A 21,053-nucleotide genomic window follows, 5' to 3' on the forward strand; every position below is an offset into this window, starting at 1 on the left:
TCATTTATCTTATTTCATATCTTATGATCTCAACAGCAATGACTGTGATAGTCTTTACTTTTCAAAAACAATCCCTTTTAGTCTTTCTCTCAAAAATGTTCACATTGTTTAACTTATTCAAATAGAATATTTTGGGGATAATAGTATTTTACGAAAAGTGGTTTCAAACTATAGCTTCCAATGTGTTTTCCTCCCGTTTATACATCTTTCTATATATGGCCATTGCTAATAATGAGTACATTGTATTGTACCATAGATCAGAAGGAAAATTTTCCAAATATATCCCCAAATGCTAAAACTAAGCAGTTCTTTCATATTAATATGAATCTTAGTTTCATGGGTCAAAAAATGGCTATCAAAACACTCTAGGCGGGCTTCTCTGGTGGCGCAGTGGGTGAGAGTCCACCTGCCGATGCAGGGGACACGGGTTCGTGCCCCGGTCCGGGAAAATCCCACATGGCGCGGAGTGGCTGGGCCCGTGAGCCATGGCCGCTGAGCCTGCGCATCCGGAGCCTGTGCTCCGCAACGGGAGAGGCCACAACAGTGAGAGGCCTGCGTACTGCAAAAAACAAACAAAAAAAAAAAAACACTCTAGGCAGTTGAGTGTCTGCCAGGGCAAATCATTGCAACCAACTAACATTTGTCAGTGACTAAGCTATACATTTGGAGTTGACTCTGAGAAAATGTGCATAATGCCAGAAGAAGGCAGTTTCTGGAGCAGAGTTTCTCATATAATATTCTGAGACAAACTTCCACAGAGCACCCAAGAAGCTTACTAGAAATGGAAATTTTCTGTGCCCCACCAGCCCTACTGAACCAAAATCCTTGAGGTATACGGCCTGGACTTATGCATTTATGATAAGTTCTCATTGAATCTCAGGACTCCTTTTGCAGAGGGTTACTGCTCATCCCTCTGGAATTCTCTGAGATTAGAGTTAATAAGCAAATAAAAATCCCTGATTATTTTATAACTAACCATGCTTATCTGAATATGAGTCTACAGATTTTATTGTTGGAGGGTTGGGAAAAGAGGTGAGAAATAGGAGTACAAGGGAAGTAATATTTTTAGCAGTGAGCACTAAGAAAAGAAAAGGTAGAATCAATCTGTCAAACAAGCAAGGCACCCAGCCTGGCAATGCAGCCTACTTTCAAGGCCCCAGAAACAACATATCTCTAAACTCACGTCTCCAATGGGGATACAATTGAACACAAGCTGCCATATGGATTTTCATGGGCCTATTCTCCATGTATAATCCTCACTATTTTTTGCATTCACACTTTCTTTTCTATCTTTTTTATCTCTCTGACTTTAGTTCATTGTCACTTATTATGTAATCCGATTCTCTTTTTTTTCCTGGACAAGTAGGTACTTTAGACTGATAAAGGTCAAGTAAGGATGCAGAAATTTGGAGAGAAATTGAATTGAAAGAAAGACACACCAACCAATGAGTCATCATCTAAAGGATCTGTGTGGAGAAAAGAATCCATATATAAAGCAGAAGGACAGAAATTAAGGAAACAGGTGTCAAGAACTATGAAGGATCTGCCACAATTTCATGGTTGCTGGCAGAAGACAGAGACAAGGGGCAGTTTATTACTCATAGTGATAGCAGTAGCCAGAGTATTGTCTTACATCCGTTCCCCAAGCCCTAATTACTACAGGGTGATATGATGAGGGCTAGCTGATGCCTATACACACAGTGGGTTTGTGTCATAGCTGAGGCTCCCTGAGCTTAGAAACTCGATTTTTTTTTGTATAATGGCAGCAAGCAAACCTACCCTTTGCCACAGAGGGAGAAATTATCTTTATTATACTGGACTGTAAACAAACCTGCCCTTTGCTCCACGGAGAGAACTACCTCTTCTATCTTCCAGGACTGTCCTCTATACAAACTTCCTTGAAAAGATTGTCAGGAACAAAAGCTGTCATTGCCTCTGCTCACAAGATGTGCAGAAACACAAGAGACCCGTGGAGAATTGTCTTCCAACACAAAATGGAAGCAGGAAAGTTTGAAGCAGAGCCTAGAAACATTCCATCAGTTGAAAAGGGTGGTTCAGTGGCTTTTGCAGGGTTTTAGACACCTAAAAATCGGTAGAAAAGAAAACATTGTTAACCAACTTTAACTTAAGAAGGAAAACCAGAAGGAAAAAGGGGAAAGTAAAAAAAAAAAAAAAAAAGGTTAAGGATGTGTTTATTATAGTCATAATACAGACTATGTTTATTAAGAACTAATTTCAGTTAAAGTACAATCATAAGTGGAAATGTTGGTGCCAACACAGTATTAAAAATACTAAGAAAATGGACTCAACAGGATTTTTTAAATGGTTTTAAACATTCAATGTTGTTTTCTGCTGCTTCTCAAATTATACCTTTGATAGCTCACATTTTCTTAAATGTGCCATGAAGAATTGTATTGAATACTGATTGATCAATTAAATTTACATCTCTTGAATCAATATTTTATGTAAGTTTGTTCAGACTTCTGGGCAAGATCTAAAATTTGCCTTAGTTTGGAATAATTTTATCACACGTATACCAGTGATAGTTAAGTAGCGTAGGTGTGTGAGTGTAAGTGTGTATGTTCCTGGTTATGAGGAAATTTGGAAAGTATTAATTTTGTGATTTTACCCCTTTAGAAGCACTATCCATGGATTTTACTGAACTGATTTCCCAAAGGAAATTAGCCAAAACCTACTGAACAAACTTTAGTTTGTCAAAACCCAAAATTGAGCACATTGCTCTATAACAAACACGGAACTTCACGTCCCATGATAACCTGAAGGTTCCCTGAAGATAGAATTATGTCAGGTTCAAGACAGCCCTTCTTTTCATGGTTATTAATCAATATTGATGGTGCATGTAAAATTGCAGTAGCTTTGTGAGTTATAATTTGAAGAGAAACTTTGTCCCTGTTCCCAAATGGGGTTCAAGATGAAATGTAATAAATTTTCATAAGCTCTGGTTGACTCAGTTATTCTGTAAGTCAATTTGAGGAAGAGATTTAGGTTTTCTGTAAGTTAGAAATGTTTAATGTTTTAGTATTCATCTAATACCTTTGCCACATTCATTATATGTATATATCTCATACATATAATAAATATCATATTTTGCCACACACTTTGTACTTATAGCACTTTCATGTGGATTTCTATTTAATTTAATTAAACAGCACTTTAGTGAAATGATTGGCATATTTGACTTATTTTGTATAGATTGGACTAGGTTGATTGAATAAATAAGTTCATTTTGAGTTATTTACAGAAAGCCTTACTATAGATAGTAAGATTTTATACAAAAGCTTGTTTCTGAGTAGGGAGATTTTGTAGGTGATTATTCTCCTTGTTTTTCTCTGTATTTTCTCTTATTCATTTGTGTATGAATATAATATATTCATGAATTTATGATATAATATAGTTATAATAAACATATGAATATGTACATTTCTTTATATATTTGCATATATATGTATAGACACACACCTACACACAATTGGACAAGAAAGATATTACATACTTACATATATATTACACATTTTTACATATGTATGTATATATATACTTACATATATATTACATATGTAAGTATGTATATATATTTCTTATCAAATTGAAAAACAAACTAAAAAATGAAAAGGAATCATGACAGTTATCATAAACAGACCTTGAGAAATTAATACACATACACACACATAACACGAGAGAAAAAAATTTGAACCAGTTGGTTAGCTAAGCCAGAGGGAGCTAGTGGATTGGAGTTGGATAGATTCTCTGTCTTATTTGCATTTGTATTCCGTCCCTGGAAGCAGCCTAGAGGATATTAGTCCCATAATTTTTATTGTTAATTAAAAAGTGGAAGAATGAATGTCCAGAAAGTCCATGGGTTCAATTAAACTGGGAAAAACAGGAAAAGAGAGACCAGGGTCTAAAAAATCAGTAAAGTTGATTCATGGAAGCCAAATCTAGAATCTGGAAAATGTAGATGGTATCATAGACTAATCAAATAACAAAGATCTCTATAGGGAAGCAGAATCCCAGATTTAGAAATCAGGAAAGCCTGCAAGACCTCACGCTTCAAAATGAATATTGCTGGTAAAAGTGGCAGGATTCTCTGATCTTGTGACAGGTTGTATTTTCTCCATTCTATTTATATGTACTTTTTCAGTTAAGAGTAACTCTTTTAGAAATGCGGACCTTATAGTCAGGTGTAACTTATTTGAACTCTTGTTCTATAATTTACTGGACTTTGAGACCTTGGGAAACCACTTTACCTCTCTGAGTCTCAATTTCCAATTCTGTAAATTTGGGGCAATAACAGATAATTTTCAGGGTTTGGGTAAGGATTAAATGAGATAATATACATATAGCACCTATCACAGTGACTGGCCCACCGTTGGCAATTGAAAAAATATACATCTCTCTTTGCACATATTTACTCTAGAATGTAAGCTCTATGTCTTAAGGGGTTTTCCTTTCCTTTGTACAATGATGTGTTCCCGTCACACAGAGCGGCACCAGGTTTATAGGAGGCACTCAAAAAATAGTTATCAGATGAATTATTTAAAAGATTAGCATTCACCAAGTGCATTACTCTATTAGGCAAAACAGGAAAGAGATAATTAGGTTTGTTCCACAATTATATATTTTTTTCTCCCAGAACAATAAGTGAATGGTATGTTGACTAATTTATTTCCGATACCATTTTTTTAACCAAAATTTTCAGGTGGATTCAATAAAAACAACCTGCCATTTATATAGTGCTTTCACCCAGAAGGAGAAAGCATTAATTCCATTTTTTTTACAGATAAGAAAATTGAAGTTTGATGAGATTAAAATACTTCATAACACCCCTGATTTTCAAGGGCGAAAAGACATGAACAAAGGAAAGTATTAATTAACCAGAAAAAATATAGAGTCAATTAGATTAAGGTAAAAAGAGGTTTAGATATTATTTCAGTTTTCACTCATGTCAGTAAGATCATTCATTGTATTTGGTATCAGAAATTATTTTGCACGCACAATTTCCAGTAAAATAGAATTGAGTACTTCTTCCTATGGTCAAACAGTAAAGATATTTCTGAGTGCACTGTGAACTAAGATTTTTATCCAGTAAATCACAAGCACATATTTGTACATTACTTTGCATCTGATACATATTCATTTATGCAAATTTGCACTTTATCTTCCAATATAACTAGCTCCAAACATGTGGAATAGAATGTACCAAATAGTATAACTTATTACAATTGTATCAAAGCCTGAAATGAGGGGCCATCAGGGAGAGATAAGAGGAGGAAGGAGATTCTAGCGAAGGGACCAGTTTTCTTAGGCTATTCATAAAGTTTTCTCCAAAACGTTGGGCAAGTTAGGCAGACACATCAGACTTAAGACTAGAAGAAATTGCAGATGACAAATAGATATCACCCTAAAAAAAGAGAAAAGCTCAGCATTCGGGGTTGGAATTGGACAAAGATACTACCGTAGGACCAGAAGAAAAATGAGAGTTATTTGAATTCACAATTATCACCTAAGTTTTCACTTCTGGTTCCATTTTGTGCCCCTACATTTATTTTCCATTTTCCTCATCTTTTTATACTGCTTATAATATAAGCTACTCTCCTGTTTTTAAATTTCTTGATAAGCTAATTAACACTTACCTGGAACAACTCAGGACATTAACAACGACATATTGTTTTTCTTCTAAATGAAGTACTAGTTCATATGTGATAATAAAGATTTACTTCAGTATATCTACATTTATATATGTATTTATTTACCTATTTACTTATTGCTTACTATGATACTATTGAGGTCTTAGGGCCAGGGATATCAGTCTTCAAGGAGTTCAACATCTAAGAGAAGAGAAAGACAAAAGAGGAAAACATAGGCAGAACACTCTATGACATAAATCACAGCAAGATCCTTTTAGACCCACCTCCTAGAGTAATGGAAATAAAAACAAAAATAAATAAATGGGACTTAATGAAACTTAAAAACCTTTTGCACAGCTAAGGAAACCATAAACAAGACAAAAATACAACCCTCAGAATGGGAGAACATATTTGCAAATGAAGCAGCTGACAAAGGATTAATCTCCAAAATATATAAACAGTTCATGCAGCTCAATATTAAAGAAACAAACAACCCAATCCAAAAATGGACAGAAGATCTAAATAGACATTTCTCCAAAGAAGACATACAGATGGGCAAGAAGAACATGAAAACTGCTCGACATCACTAATTATTAGAGAAATGCAAATCAAAACTATAATGAGGTATCACCTCACACCAGTTAGAATGGGCATCATCAGAAAATCTACAAACAACAAATGCTGGACAGGGTGTGGAGAACACTCTTGCACTGTTGGTGGGAATGTAAATTGATACAGCCACTATGGAGAACAGTTTGGAAGTTCCTTATAAAACTGAAAATAGAATTACCATATGATCCAGCAATCCCACTACTGGGCATATACCCAGAGGAAACCATAATTCAAAAAGACACATGCACCCCAATGTTCATTACAGTGCTATTTACAATAGCCAGGTCATGGAAGCAACCTAAATGCCCATCGAGAGACAAATGGATAAAGAAGATGTGGTACATATATATATAATGGAATATTACTCAGCCATAAAAAGGAACAAAATTGAGTCATTTGTTGAGATGTGGATGGATCTAGAGACTGTCATACAGAGTGAAGTAAGTCAGAAAGAGAAAAACAAGTATCGTATATTAACACATGTATGTGGAACCTAGAAAAATGGTACAGATGAACCGGTTTACAGGGCAGAAGTTGAGACACAGATGTAGAGAACAAACATATGGACACCAAGGGGGGAAAGCCTCGGGGGGCTGGGGATGGTGGTGTGATGTATTGGACAATTGGGATTGACATGTATACACTGATGTGTATAAAATTGATGACTAATAAGAACCTGCTGCATAAAAAAAAAAATAAAAATAAAATTCAAAAATTCAAAAAAAAAAAAAAAAGAGCCATGAAGTTGTAGTAAAGTGTGGCAAGTACTTTGATAAACCAATCATAAGATGCTATGCAAGGCTATCATAAAGACACCTTGGGGTATCAGTGAAAGCTTCCAAGAGGCCTTGGCCCTGATGGTGTCTGAAGGATAAAATTGAATTTGATAGACACAAACAATAAAAAAACAGGAAATAAAGGAGTGAGGGCTCCGTGGCAATAGCAGCAGCATTTGCTTAACCCCATAGGAATTAAGGGACAAGGCATTGCTGGATCTGTCAGGCTGCGGTGAGCTGAAGGAGACCAAAAAGGGAAACAGAAAGGAGGATGGGTAGTGTAGAGGAAGGCAGGGCCAGATTCAATGGGAGTTCATGAGTTTTCATAGGCAGACATAGATCCAGTGCTTCACAATCAAAGAAGAATAACTTTGAGATGACAAAACTATTCAGAGACACATCTGAATATTAAAGAAATGTATTTAAATATTTTTCTTCCCTACATCCATGGATTGTACTTGGAAGGTTTCTGTTTTGTCATTGCAAGGGTAAAGGAAAAAATTAAAATGACACTATTGAAAACAACTACAGCTAAGAGAGACATGAGGAACTAAGAAATTTGAAGGAAAATCCTTATGGATATTGAGCACTGAATATTAGAAATGTATGGATAATCACCCAGAAAACATTTTTAAATAAAACATTTCTACTCAATAGAACGACATAAATATCTACAAATTAAACCTTTTCTTTTCACCTTAGGACTTTCATGGTATAAAAAGTTCAGATTTAATTCTATGGTTTATATAATTCCTTAGTTGAAGGTAAACTATGTTATTAAACATTCAGTTACGGAATACATGATTTCTTCTATTGAGGGAAACATAATTGGTCCTTTGTTTTAAATCTAAGACTTACACTTCAGTTAATGACTAGGGTGCCAAGGCTATTTTTACTTAATGAATCTATTACCCAATTTAACTTAAATGTATTCTCTCATACTTTTATCAGAGGTTTTGAGAGGAGTTTTAGTGTTAAGGGTCTGTGAGTGATCTTTGACCCTTTTGTTCATAGAAAGTCAAAATGTATCTGCAGTAAGCAAATGTGCATATTTTTATTATTCCTATTTTTTTCTAAAAGTGAAAGATGAAACAATTTTCTTGCTTTAGTACATGAGCAAGACTTTTTGCTAGAGGACAGTCTGTGTTTGTTTTGTTTGTCTTGTTCTGCCTAGGTTGGCGCTTATTGCTTCAAAAAAAAAAAGATATTTGTCAAGTAATAGATATAATAGAGATTGACCATCAATTAGCAGTAAGAAAGCAATTTCTAAGAGTGAAAACGCTTTAGGTTGAAAATAATTCCATGCCAAACTGAAGAAAAGTGGTAAAGTCAGGAAAGAAATAACAAATATATTTGTCACACACTTTTGTGTGTGCTTTTGCTTCTGTGATGGTGTTCTTATCTAGATCCATGCTCTAGTAAGCTGCCCAAGGGTCAAACTCTGAAAACTTCAAGGTGCCTCCTTCTGAATATATTCTTCAAACTGATCTTGGAATTTGAAACAAACATATAGCTTATAAACCCATATTTATTTAAGTCCAACTTTATTAGCAAATTTCCTCAGTGAGCATGTATATCAAGAAAGATAATTTATGGAATTGAATTATTTTTTAATGGAACACTTGAGAGCAACACAGAATTAATCTTCTTGGGTCTTTTCCACATCATCATGATTGAACTTCACAAGAATTGTCAAGTATTCTCATGTCTGCTCTTGCACATATGTGTGTGTTTTGTGTAAGTGTATGTGTGTGTTTGAAGGGAGTGAAGATTAGGGGAAATATATGGTAGAAATAGTATAAACAAAGGCAATATGTAGGAGAGTTAGGGTAGGTAAATTTGGAAAAAGGGGTCAAACTGTTGGGAAACTTCCTTTGTACTTTAGAGCTTGCTTCCCCCATCTTCCCTCTTTCCTTCCTTCATTTTCGTATGCATTTTCTCTTTCTTTCTCACCATCAGTAGCCCATTGCTACATTTTTCTCATTATCTTTTTCTCTGTTTGTTTCTTCCCTTTCCTTTCCTCTTATTTCTACCCAAATGTATAAAAATACTAAACCAAAATTTTAAAAAAAAACATTTATATAATGGGAATTAGCAATGAATTTCCTTGCTACCTTGGAAATATTTAAAATATACAGATTTCTGAATAACCACTCCCCAAATATACTGAATTATTCAGTCTTTATTATATTTACTTATAAATAAATGAATAAATATTTGAAAATTTACTACGTGATTATAGTAAACATGTATGTTTAGAGATTACAGCATAATGAGTGTAAGACAGAAAGGCTGAAGATCTTAATTCTATTTTTTAATTAATTTATTTATTAATTAATTTATTTTTTTGCGGTACGCGGACCTCTCACTTTTGTGGCCTCTCCCGTTGCGGAGCAACAGGCTCCGGACGCGCAGGCTCAGCGGCCATGGCTTACGGGCGCAGACGCTCCGCGGCATGTGGGATCCTCCCGGACCGGGGCATGTAGCCGTGTCCCCTGCATCGGCAGGCGGACTCTCAACCGCTGTGCCACCAGGGAAGCCCTTTAGTTTATTTTATTTATTTTTGGCTGCGCTGGGTTTTCATTCCTGCGCGTGGGCTTTCTCTAGTTGCGTCAAGCGGGGGCTACTCTTCGTTGCAGTGCGCAGGCTTCTCATTGCGGTGGCTTCTCTTGTTGCGGAGCACAGGGTCTAGGCACGTGAGCTTCGGTAGTTGTGGCTCACGGGCTCTAGAGCGCAGGTTCAGTAGTTGTGATGCACGGGCTTAGTTGCTCCGCGGCATGTGGAATCTTCCCGGACCAGGGCTTGAACCTGTGTCCCTCGCCTTTGTGGGCGGATTCTTAACCACTGCACCACCAGGGAAGCCTGTGAATTGTATTTTTAATTCAGTTACTTAACCTATCATACAACATTGGACAAAGTAGTTAAACTTCTTAGTATTAATTGCCTCATTTGTAAAATGAGGTAATGATGTCTATGGTATTCCCTCATTCTGAGATTCTGATGTGTTTCTCTGATACAACTATCTAAGTTTTTTAGGGACAGTGTGGATTCAACTACAGGCAGACAGGAAGCAAAGGTTTAAAGCAACTGTTCGGCTTTAGTGTCAAACGATTCTAAATAATCTTATTATTTTGGTTTGTAAATTCTTTGAGAAGTTATTAAGGATGATAATTTTGTTCTCTCATGCACTGTTGGTAAATTTGGGCAAACTATATTTTTAACTTTAAAATTGTAATTTCATGGAAAGAGTAAGTACAACAATGGAGAAATAAATTTCAGAGAATTTCGAAGTAAGGTTGCTGTTTATGCAGTGGAATGTGACAGAGGGTAACAAAAACAGGATTTGAAATCAGACAAACATGATATCTAATCCCAGCTCAGTCACTTGTTAACTATGGAGTACTGGGAAAATTAGTTAACCTCTCACAGGCTCAGTTTTCTTACATTAAAAAACAAAACAAAACAAAACAAAAAACTGGAAATAATTATACCTACCTTGAAGATTTCTTCTGAGAATTGTGTCATAATATATGTAAAACAACAGTGCAACTAGCACAAAGCAAACAACCTACATTGTAAGTAATAGTATTGATATATAGCACGCATCACACTGCCCTTTTTGTTTACATGTCAACCTTCCTTTGTGGCCTGTGAGCTCTCTGAAGAAGGGGACAACTCGTATTCACTTTTGTGCTTGAGGCAGTATGCACATAGTTTTGAGGACAGGCTCTGCAGCTGGTCACCTTGGCTTTGAATTCTAGCTCTGCCACTTACTACTATGCCAACTTGCTCAAATTATTAAGCTTTGTGTGTGTCAGTTTCTTCAACTATTAAGTGGGGACTGAGCATTTAACTAAGTTAAGGCATAAAGAAGGTTTAGTGCATATTAGTATTATTTTTTTTCTTTTTTTGGCTGTGTTGGGTCTTCATTGCTACGTGCAGGCTTTTCCCTGGTTGTGGCAAGCGGGGGCTACTCTTCGTAGCGGTGTGCAGGTTTCTCATTGCGGTGGCTGTTTTAGAGCACAGGCTCTAGGCGTGTGGGCTTCAGTAATTGTGGCACATGGGCTCAGTAACTGTAGCTTGCGGGCTCTAGAGGGCAGGTTCAGTAGTTGTGGCGCACGGGCTCAGCTGCTCCGTGGCATGTGGGATCTTCCCGGACCAGGGCTCGAACCCATGTCCCCTGCATTGGCAGGCTGTTTCTTAACCACTACGCCACCAGGAAAGCCCAGAACATATTATTTTAATTTCAGTACCTAACATATTGCCTCGTGATTCATGTCTATAGGTTGAATAAATAAATAAATATAATATAAGCACACATGGAATTTGAAAGTTGATAGTATTGTAAGATCACCCACGTTCCTTCGTGTTATGGATGTATGCTTAGATAGCTTTTGAAATCAGATCACAGAGTTCACAGAAACACTCAAAATGGAATCCTGAAATCCTGATTCTAGGTCTGAGGCTATTTCATTATACCAGCCTGCCTCCATGTAAATCAAAATAAGATTTAATTATTTTCAGTAAACTCTGTAAACTTCAGAGTCTTTGAGAAAGATAGCCTAGTCTGAAGGGTAAGGAGACAGGATCACTGTGGGTAATGAGGAAAAGGTTTGAATAATGAGAATATACACAGGTGCTACCTGTCAGAATGGCTGTCACTGAAATAAAGTGAAGAACTGAGAGAATTAGGATTCCAGTGAATAGATAAAACAATCACAGTAAATAATCCTTGGGAATGATGCTGCACTCAAAATAGGTTTGTTCATACATTGTCTGAAATAAGAGATTTTGTTCAGTAGTGAATGTAATGAAGTCTCAGCAACCTACCTGCTTGCTCTACACAGTAAAGGTAACAGCAATGTAAAAACCCCCCAAAATAAAAACAACTCCCTCCCAAAAAATGCCCACTGTTCTGGGGGCATTAAACAGTTACAGTTTTCATAGGTAAAATGAAAGATGATAAAGTCCTATTTAGAACACTCTCTGTATATTCCAGGCTTAATGAGGTCATACTTCATTCAGTTTATCAAAAACTTAAAAGTAGTTTGGTGGTAATTTATATCTTATGCCCACTCCCCAGTTGTTTCAGAGTTAGAGTTAGGGATTCAGATAATATTTCTAGGTTTTTAAATAATATAGTGAGACATATTAGCTTAATTCATGCTAATATTTTTCTTCAATAAATCATACTTTGACCTAGTCCAAACATATCAGCATTCTGTAGCCTAGAACAGATGTTGAGAGTGTTTCCACATTTGTTTCAACCAACTAGTGTACATTGACATGTCAGGATGGAGGAGGTGTATCAGCAATTAGCTGAAGTTCACAAATACTACATTTGTTAATGCTGTTTCACATTTGTGAGCATATTGGTTTTACAAACTGTTCTATTTTTCTCTGTGAGTGTTGAAAGGACTTTGAAGCTCAGTGCAATCCTCATGCAGATGCAGTCTTTGCTAAAGCGTGGCATGAGCTGTTCTGCACAACCCAACAGGAAAGAGATGAATCTGATAATCTATGGATTTTTAGGAGTCAAGTTGTATAACTCTAAGAATCTAGTGTCCTGATAGAATTTTCTAGATAATCCAATGTGGTAGAAATTTCAAGTTGTTTATCAAAACCTATTTTTATCTCCTTCTAGAACACCCTACCCCACTCCCAGCCCCCACCTCTCCCCACTTGGACTACAGTGACTAACCTGTTTAAGGGTTACTTTTGGCCCTGTGACTGAGTTCCAGTGAATGAAATGTGAGCAGAAATGACATGGGCCATTTCCAGGCTTGGCCTATAAAGCTTCCCATGCTCAGTTCCATGCTTGTTACTCTTCCTGGCTAGTTGGAATAGTAACCCCCGACGGTGATCTGGGAAGCTACAGGTTGAAGAAAACAAAGCTATCATTATCTTGAGCCACTGAGTGATTTTATGCCAAAGAATACCACTACCTCATTACCTCACTTCACTCCTAACCTTTCATTGATCTGAAACATTATGAACTATTAGGTGAATGAGAAATAACCTTCCTTTTCATCAACTCATTGCACATTTGGGTTTATTTGTTACCATAGCTGAGCCTCTTCTGACTAGTATAATCAAAGATATGGGCTCAAATCTTCTGTATAGATTAGACATTCTTGCCTCATATCTTTCTTAAAAAATCTAGCCAGAAGCAATGATTAAAAGATTCCTGAGAAGAGTAAGGAGATAATGGATCTCTTCTTCCTCCAAGATGAAGCATAGCCTACTGAATTTATATTTGCAAATTTTGTTAGTCATGGTAAAAAAAAAAAAAAATCTATGAATATCATGCCTTTGAGGCTTCATATGATTTTGCTAAAAAAATACAACTGGATTCAAAATAGCATCTGGCCATCAACCTCTGATATGAACTTTCCTGACAAAATGTGACTTGGAGACATAGAAAATGGAACAACATTGGAAAACCTCCAAAACTTAATACTATCCCAAAGCCAGTATTCAGAAGGCATTTCTACAAAGTAAAAAGCTTATGGAGTTAGAACACAAAAAACAAACAAAAAACCAATGCTATACGTTGCTTAGCCTCATGGAAGAAACAGCCCAGCCTTCCTGAAAGAAAACAGAGAACTTAATTTTTCTCCCTGAGCTTCTGCTTCCTGGCTTAGAAACTTCCAGACTTGTACCAAAACTTGTACCAAAGACAAAACTGGACAGCCTCCTCTCTGTATATGGTTGCAGTTATGAAGGCAGTCAGAATATTATTCCCTTGTTCTCACCCTACCTTCCTTTATCCACTGGTCCATTGCATTTTATGGGGTATGTTTTCAGAATTTAAAACTTTGTATGTAGGAAGAGAAAGAAGAGTACTAAAACCAGACCATGTTGGGGATTGTAGCTTTCCATTGGTTCCAAGTATTATAATATCAGGAACAAGAGGTAGGAGAGGAACTCAAGTTGATCCTGTAAATTGTATTTGATTCATCCTGCTAGACACAGGACAGGGGAGAATAGCTGTGACCATGGTCATGCTCTACACTTTGGCTTAAAAAATGCATCCAACCAGGGAGACAGTGAATAGGGTATTTACAAACTACATACCTATGTGCTGGGAAGCATCAGTTCACATCAGAACTCTACACAGTAAGAAATGCAGTGTGGCGGGGAACTTAAGTAAATACACAAATATGCACTGGAATAAGAAAAAAAAGAGTACATGTTAAAAAACTTGAAGATGAATATGTTATTTAAATGATTGGCTATAGCAAAAGGGAGAAAATGTTCAAAAACTTATTAAACATACTTTATATGAAACAAGAAGGCATTTCCTCCACAAAAATGATATCACAAAGCATAGGAAATAGGCTGAGATGAAAGGAGAAGGAAAAAACCAATAAGGTGCATTATAAAAATGACCAATTGTGATGCAGAGAAAACTGGTGACCTGTTACTTCCTACCATCAACTATACTAGATGTGGAGAAAAACCCCTCCCAGTATTGAACATCTGAAATTGCTAGAAACTATATAGAACATGAAAATATGTCTTTTTCAGCATGGCAAAGCTTGTGTCAATATAAGAAAAACAAATTGGAAGCCTGAAAGTTGTCACAAAATGCTATTCCATCAGGCAAGGAGCCCTGGCCAGCTGCTCCCTGGAGGTGTGGAATCTGGTTTTAACTTGCCAATCTTAAGAGACTTGACACAAAGGCTGGGTCTTTTGGGCACAGAAACTCACATTAATGATGCCCCCCCTTCCATAAATGTGAAGCAATGAAAGGGTCACACACTCAGGGGTGAAACAGAACACAAACAAACAGAAAAGCTCACTGTGCTATGCCTGTGCCCATCTTGATACAGGGTATGGGGCAAGGGACAGGAGTTATAGGAAAGAAAATTATTCTCCGAGAATTCCCAATCACAAGGTTCATCTATTGATAGATTTGAGACTGGATTCACATTCCCTGTAAAGTCTAAGACATGCTAAGTAGAAATTTTAGTTTAAAGTGGTTCTAGGGTGACTGGCCTCTTGGGTGTCTGAGAGAAGAGAAACTAATGCCCTCTGTAGAACACATTTTAAACACAGACCTCAAAAATTTTCCATAAGGAGGGGCTTCCCTGGTGGCACAGTGGTTGAGAGTCGGCCTGCTGATGCAGGGGACACGGGTTCGTGCCCCGGTCTGGGAAGATCCCACATGCTGTGGAGCGGCTAGGCCCATGAGCCATGGCCGCTGAGCCTGCGCGTCCGGAGCCTGTGCTCTGCAATGGGAGAGGCCACAACAGTGAGAGGCCCGCATACCACCAAAATAAATAAATAAATAAATAAAATTTCCATAAGGAGTGTTTAAGTAAAATGAGTTCTCAATCAAAAATACAGTGCACAAATGAGAAAGCAAGCCACCAGCAGAAAAACAAACTATAAGACGTATGTAATACAAATATTAGAGATACCCCAAATAGAATATGAACAAAATATTAATATGCTTCAAAGAAATAAAAAGAGAATTAAAGTATGATAAAAGAATGTGATGCTACCCAAATTGAACAATTTAAAAAAATAATCTCTTAGCAAACTAGAAATATATTTAGCTAACAAAAGACATCAATAAAAAGCTACAGCAACTATCATACACATGGAAGAAATGTAAATACATTCCCTTTAAAATCAGCTAAGACAAGGATGATTCCTTTCATTACTTTTCCTAGCCAAGCCGGGACAACAAGATCAAGAAAAAATTAGAGGTAAAATTATTTGAAAAAAATAACTAAAACTGCCATTATTCCAAGATGATGTGATTGTCTATGTACAAAACCCAGAAGAATTTACAGATAAATAGAATAAATAAGAGTTTGTCATGATTAATAGATATAAAATCAATATACCAAATTAAGTTGTATTACTATAAATCAGCAAGAAAAGCAAGTCCAATTAAGAAAAATAATGTTTAGAATATCCACAAAATATAAATGTATTGAGGATATACATATATATACACAAACACATATATGTATATATATATATATACAATGTATTATTTAAATACATTAAAAAAGACCTAATTAAATGGAGACGTATAGCATACCCAGGGATATTTAGAGATGTTGTTACTCTCAAAACAAAATACAGACTCATTAGAATTCAAATAAAAAGTTAAACTTGTTGTTTTCATGAAATTTGACAAGCTATTTCTAAAATTTATATTGATAGTATAAGAAACATCTAAGGAAAAAAAAATCAGGTGTGAAATATACCCTACCAGATGTCAAAATGTATTATAACTATATGATAAGTTTAAAGTGAGATATTGGACAAATATATAACTATGGCAGAACAGGGAGCCCCCAAACAGATCCATGAATATATAGAATTCTGATATATCAAAGAGAAGATACTGTAGATCAGTAGGGAAAAATTAAACCATTAATAAATGTTTGGGAACAATCAGTTTTCATAAGTAAAAAACAAAAGGAAATGAAACTCTACCTCACAACATAAAATCAATTCCAGATAAACTGAGGATGTAATTGTGAAAGGTAAATCATTAAAAACTTCTAAAAGACAACATAAGAGACTATTTTTCGGACCCTTGGTAGGGATAGTGTCCTTAAACTAAATAGGAAAAGGAAAACTATAAAGACAATGATATATATTATATCACATTAAAATTAACACTTTTTTTATGAAAGACAGCAAGAAGAAAGGCCACAAACTGAGGAAGGTTTTGAAATACATAAAGCCAACAAAGATTAAATATACAGAAAATATAAAGAACATCTATTAAAAATGAACCAAGAAATCTCATAATATGAAAAGACACATGATAGGCATTTCATAGCAGAAGAAAGTCTAGTGGATCATAAAGATATAGAAATATGTCCAGGGCTTCCCTGGTGGCGCAGTGGTTGAGAGTCCGCCTGCCAATGCAGGGGACACGGGTTCGTGCCCCAGTCCAGGAAGATCCCACATGCCATGGAGCAGCTGGGCCCGTGAGCCATGGCCACTGAGCCTGCGCGTCCGGAGCCTGTGCTCCACAACGGGAGAGGCCACGACAGTGAGAGGCCCGCGTACTGCAAAAAAAAAAAAAAAAAAAAAAGATGTCCAAGCTCATTTTTGTTAAAATGGAAATAATACAAATTAAAATCATAATCAATTTATCATTTCACATAAACATATTAGCAACAATGTAAATCTTAAAATATCATGTTTTGTGACAGTGTAGTGCTAAAAGAACTCTCAGGTATTCTTGAGGAAAATGTAAATTGAAATAATAACTTTGGGAAGCAATTTTATATCACCTGGTAATGTTGAGCATGTGCATACCCTGCAGCCTGGCAGTTTCTCTCTGAAGTATGTTCCCTGCATATGTGTACATATGAACTAGAAAATATGTACAAGAATTTTTGTAGAGGATTCTTTATAGTAGCAACAAAACTGAAAACAACCCAAATGTTCATCAACACTAAATAGGGTATATAATAAACATCTATACAGAAGTAAAAATAAATATATTGTATCTACAGGAATCAGTCTAAATGTATCTCAAAAATATAATATTAAGTTAAAAAATAGGCAGAAAATGCATGTAACATGAGATTGTTGATATAAAGTTCAAAAATAATCTATACAATATATTGTTTAGGAATGGCTGCATCAGTGTTGTTGATATAAAGTTCAAAAATAATCTATACAATATATTGTTTAGGAATGGCTGCATCAGTGGTAAACTAAAAAAGAATGTTTTCTGGAATACAGATGAAAATGACAAAGAAATGAAAACTATGAAAGGGAAGATGAATGATTTGGAGGACTCTGAATTTCTATTTAAGTTAACAATTATATGTGTTTCTAAGAAGAAACAAGAACATCTAAAAAAGCAATATTCAAAGAAATAATTGAAGAAAAGTTTTAAGAATTGAAAGAAGCACTGAGAATACATATCTATATAGCCCACAAACCTAGATATATCCTGTTAAAAGTCTTTTTCAATCATATGAAATATAAAATAATTTGGTCTTAAAAAATTCATTCCAGGCTTCCCTGGTGGCACAGTGGTTGAGAGTCTGCCTGCCAATGCAGGGGACACGGGTTCGTGCCCCGGTCCAGGAAGATCCCACATGCCACGGAGAGGCTAGGCCCGTGAGCCATGGCTGCTAAGCCTGCGCATCCAGAGCCTGTGTTCCACAACGGGAGAGGCCACAACAGTGAGAGGCCCGCACACCGCAAAAAAAAAAAAAAAAAAAATTCATTCCTACAGAGAAGTTAAAAAAAAATTTAAACTCTCCTAAGATTTCTCCTCTACAGTACTAAACAACAACTGGTAATAGAACAATGCTTACAGAATTTGGGGGGATGTATGTTGTGATGTAAGAACCAATCATTAATGCCTGATAACAACAGGAAGGGATTATTGCTATGCAAGATCTCAGCAAATATGCCCTTCACAGGCCTGTCTAGCTTACAATTACCAGATTAACATTAATAGTTTAAATAATAGAAAAACAATAGAATCAAAGTACTGACAATAGTCTTTGAAACTAGCTAAATTCAGATGTAATTCCAAACAATTGGTATAAACAAGATTTCATAAATTCCTTCAAAAACGTTTTGCATTTAAATCTATATAATGTAAATATATTGAATACAACAGATCAGTGTATGAAAGCTCAGATTATACTCTTCAAATGAAGCATTGACAGAGACATTGAGGTGAATGGAAGAATGGAGAGCAGAATAATTGGGGAGGCAGGAGGACACACAGAGAGAGCATGCTAAATGTTATCTTTCATATATCAAAGAAAATAAAATAATTTAATTATTGAATTTTGATAATCCAAGAAACATAAGTAATATTGTTAAAGGTGAAAAGTAAACCCCAATAAAAATATATGCAGGAAGCATGAATGCAAATCTCTTCCACATATAGTAAAATGAGAAGGGAAAGCCATGAAGCATGAACACTTGAACTCACACACAAAAAAGAGAAAACCAATTGAGAACATCAGTTAAAATAACTAATATGATTAATGGTGCTCTTAAAAGGAAAATAATAGTGAGTTTGTATTTTAAAACCCTACTGTTTATTATGTGCTAATATATTGGGTTGGCCAAAAGGTTCATTCATTTTTTTCCATAAGATGGCTTCAGTAGCACTTAGTTGTCTTTAACTTCATTTGAAACAATTTTGTTAGATTGTATGTGACAGCCATCATATCAGCACGCATATAAAAAAAGACATCAAAATTGGTGAATTTTTGTGTAGCCATTTTAATATTGAAGATGGAAGAAAAAGAGCAACATTTTTGGCATATTATGCTTTATTATTTCAAGAAAGGTAAAAACACAATCGAAATGCAAAAAAAGATTTGTGCAGTGTATGGAGAAGGTGCTGTGACTGATCAAACATGTCAAAAGTGGTTTGTGAACTTTCGTGATAGAGATTTCTTGCTGGACAATGCTCCATGGCCGGGTAGACCAGTTGAAGTTGATAGCGATCAAATCGAGACATTAATTGAGAACAATCTATGTTATACCACACAGGAGATAGCTGACATACTCAAAATATCCAAATCAAGTGTTGAAAATCATTTGCACCAGCTTGGTTATGTTAATCACTTTGACGTTTGGGTTCCACGTAAGTTAAGCAAAAAAAAACTTCTTGACCGCATTTCTGCATGCGATTCTCTACTTAAAACGTAACATTTTTAAAACAAATTGTGATGGGCAATGAAAAGTGGGCACTGTACAATAATGTGGAATGGAAGAGATCATGGGGCAAGCGAAATGAAACACCACCAACCACACCAAAGGCCAGTCTTCATCCAAAGAAGGTGATGTGTATTTGGTGGGATTGGAAAGGAGTCTTCTATTATGAACTCCTTCCAGAAAACAAAAGGATTAATTCCGACAAGTACTGCTCCCAGTTAGACCAACTGAAAGCAGCACTCGACGAAAAGCGTCCAGAATTAGTCAACAGAAAACACATAATCTTCCATCAGGATAACGCAGACCGCACATTTCTTTGATGACCAGGCAAAAACTGTTACAGCTTGGTTGGGAAGTTCTGATTCATCCTCTGTATTCACCAGACATTGCACCTTCGGATTTCCATTTATTTCCAGCTTTACAAAATTCTCTTAATGGAAAAAATTTCAATTCCCTGGAAGACTGTAAAAGGCACCTGGAACAGTTCTTTGCTCAAAAAGATAAAAATTTTGGGAAAATGGGATTATGAAGTTGCCTGAAAAATGGCAGAAGGTAGTGGAACAAAAGGGCGAATACCTTGTTCAATAAAGTTCTTTGTGAAAATATAAAATGTGTTTTATTTTTACTTAAAAACCAAAGGCACTTTTTGGCCAATCCAATAATAATCAATGGTATATTGCTATATAAGACAAATCTAAAGCAAAGTAACATACAAAATTTAACTTAAAGAATGGATAAAGATTTGTTAAAGCAATTCAAGGAAAATTAAAAGAAGAGTAAAAATAATTTTAAAATATTCATTTCAAGGGAGCACATTAATAATCTAATTAATGTTTCCCTCATGAGTTTGGAACCAATTGAGAGAGAGATTCAGGAGCTTGACAAAATGGAAAGCCTGCCTCTGTCACTAGAGCATGTGCAAGAATCAAAGCATGAGTTCTTTAGGAAGGATGGTTCTAAACATGGAAGGTGACAAACAGAACGTGAATAATTCCTTCTTCCAATTCAACATTCAGTTAACTTCCTCCCATGGGAATGGTGAGACAGGCCAGAAGTATTACTCTGGGGAAAAACACTCCACATAGAATTATAAGGTCAGGAAAATGGAAGTGCCTTCCCTAATAATCCATACCAATAAAGAACCTTATTAGTCAAGTAATATAAAATACATATATTAATATATGTGTGGATGTATGTATATAAATACATATGTGTGCATATGTGTATATATATGTATGTGTATATATGTATACATATATATATATGTCAAGTCTTTTTAGAAAGAAAGATAGGAAATATTTACTAATTCACAAGTGGTTGGAGAAAGTTTTACTTAAAA

The 21,053-nt window shown here is 35.8% G+C and overlaps 1 protein-coding gene across 2 annotated transcripts in view; it reads left to right on the forward strand.

The window, feature by feature from the left end:
- The window catches only part of NEGR1 (neuronal growth regulator 1), a 902,823-nt gene that overhangs the window by 620,259 nt on the left and 261,511 nt on the right, over window positions 1-21,053 (forward strand). The window lies entirely within an intron of this gene.

The sequence above is a fragment of the Monodon monoceros genome, unplaced genomic scaffold (genome assembly GCF_005190385.1).
Source record: "Monodon monoceros isolate NGI ecotype Baffin Bay Population unplaced genomic scaffold, NGI_Narwhal_1 Super_Scaffold_18, whole genome shotgun sequence".
Taxonomy (NCBI): Eukaryota; Metazoa; Chordata; class Mammalia; order Artiodactyla; family Monodontidae; genus Monodon; species Monodon monoceros.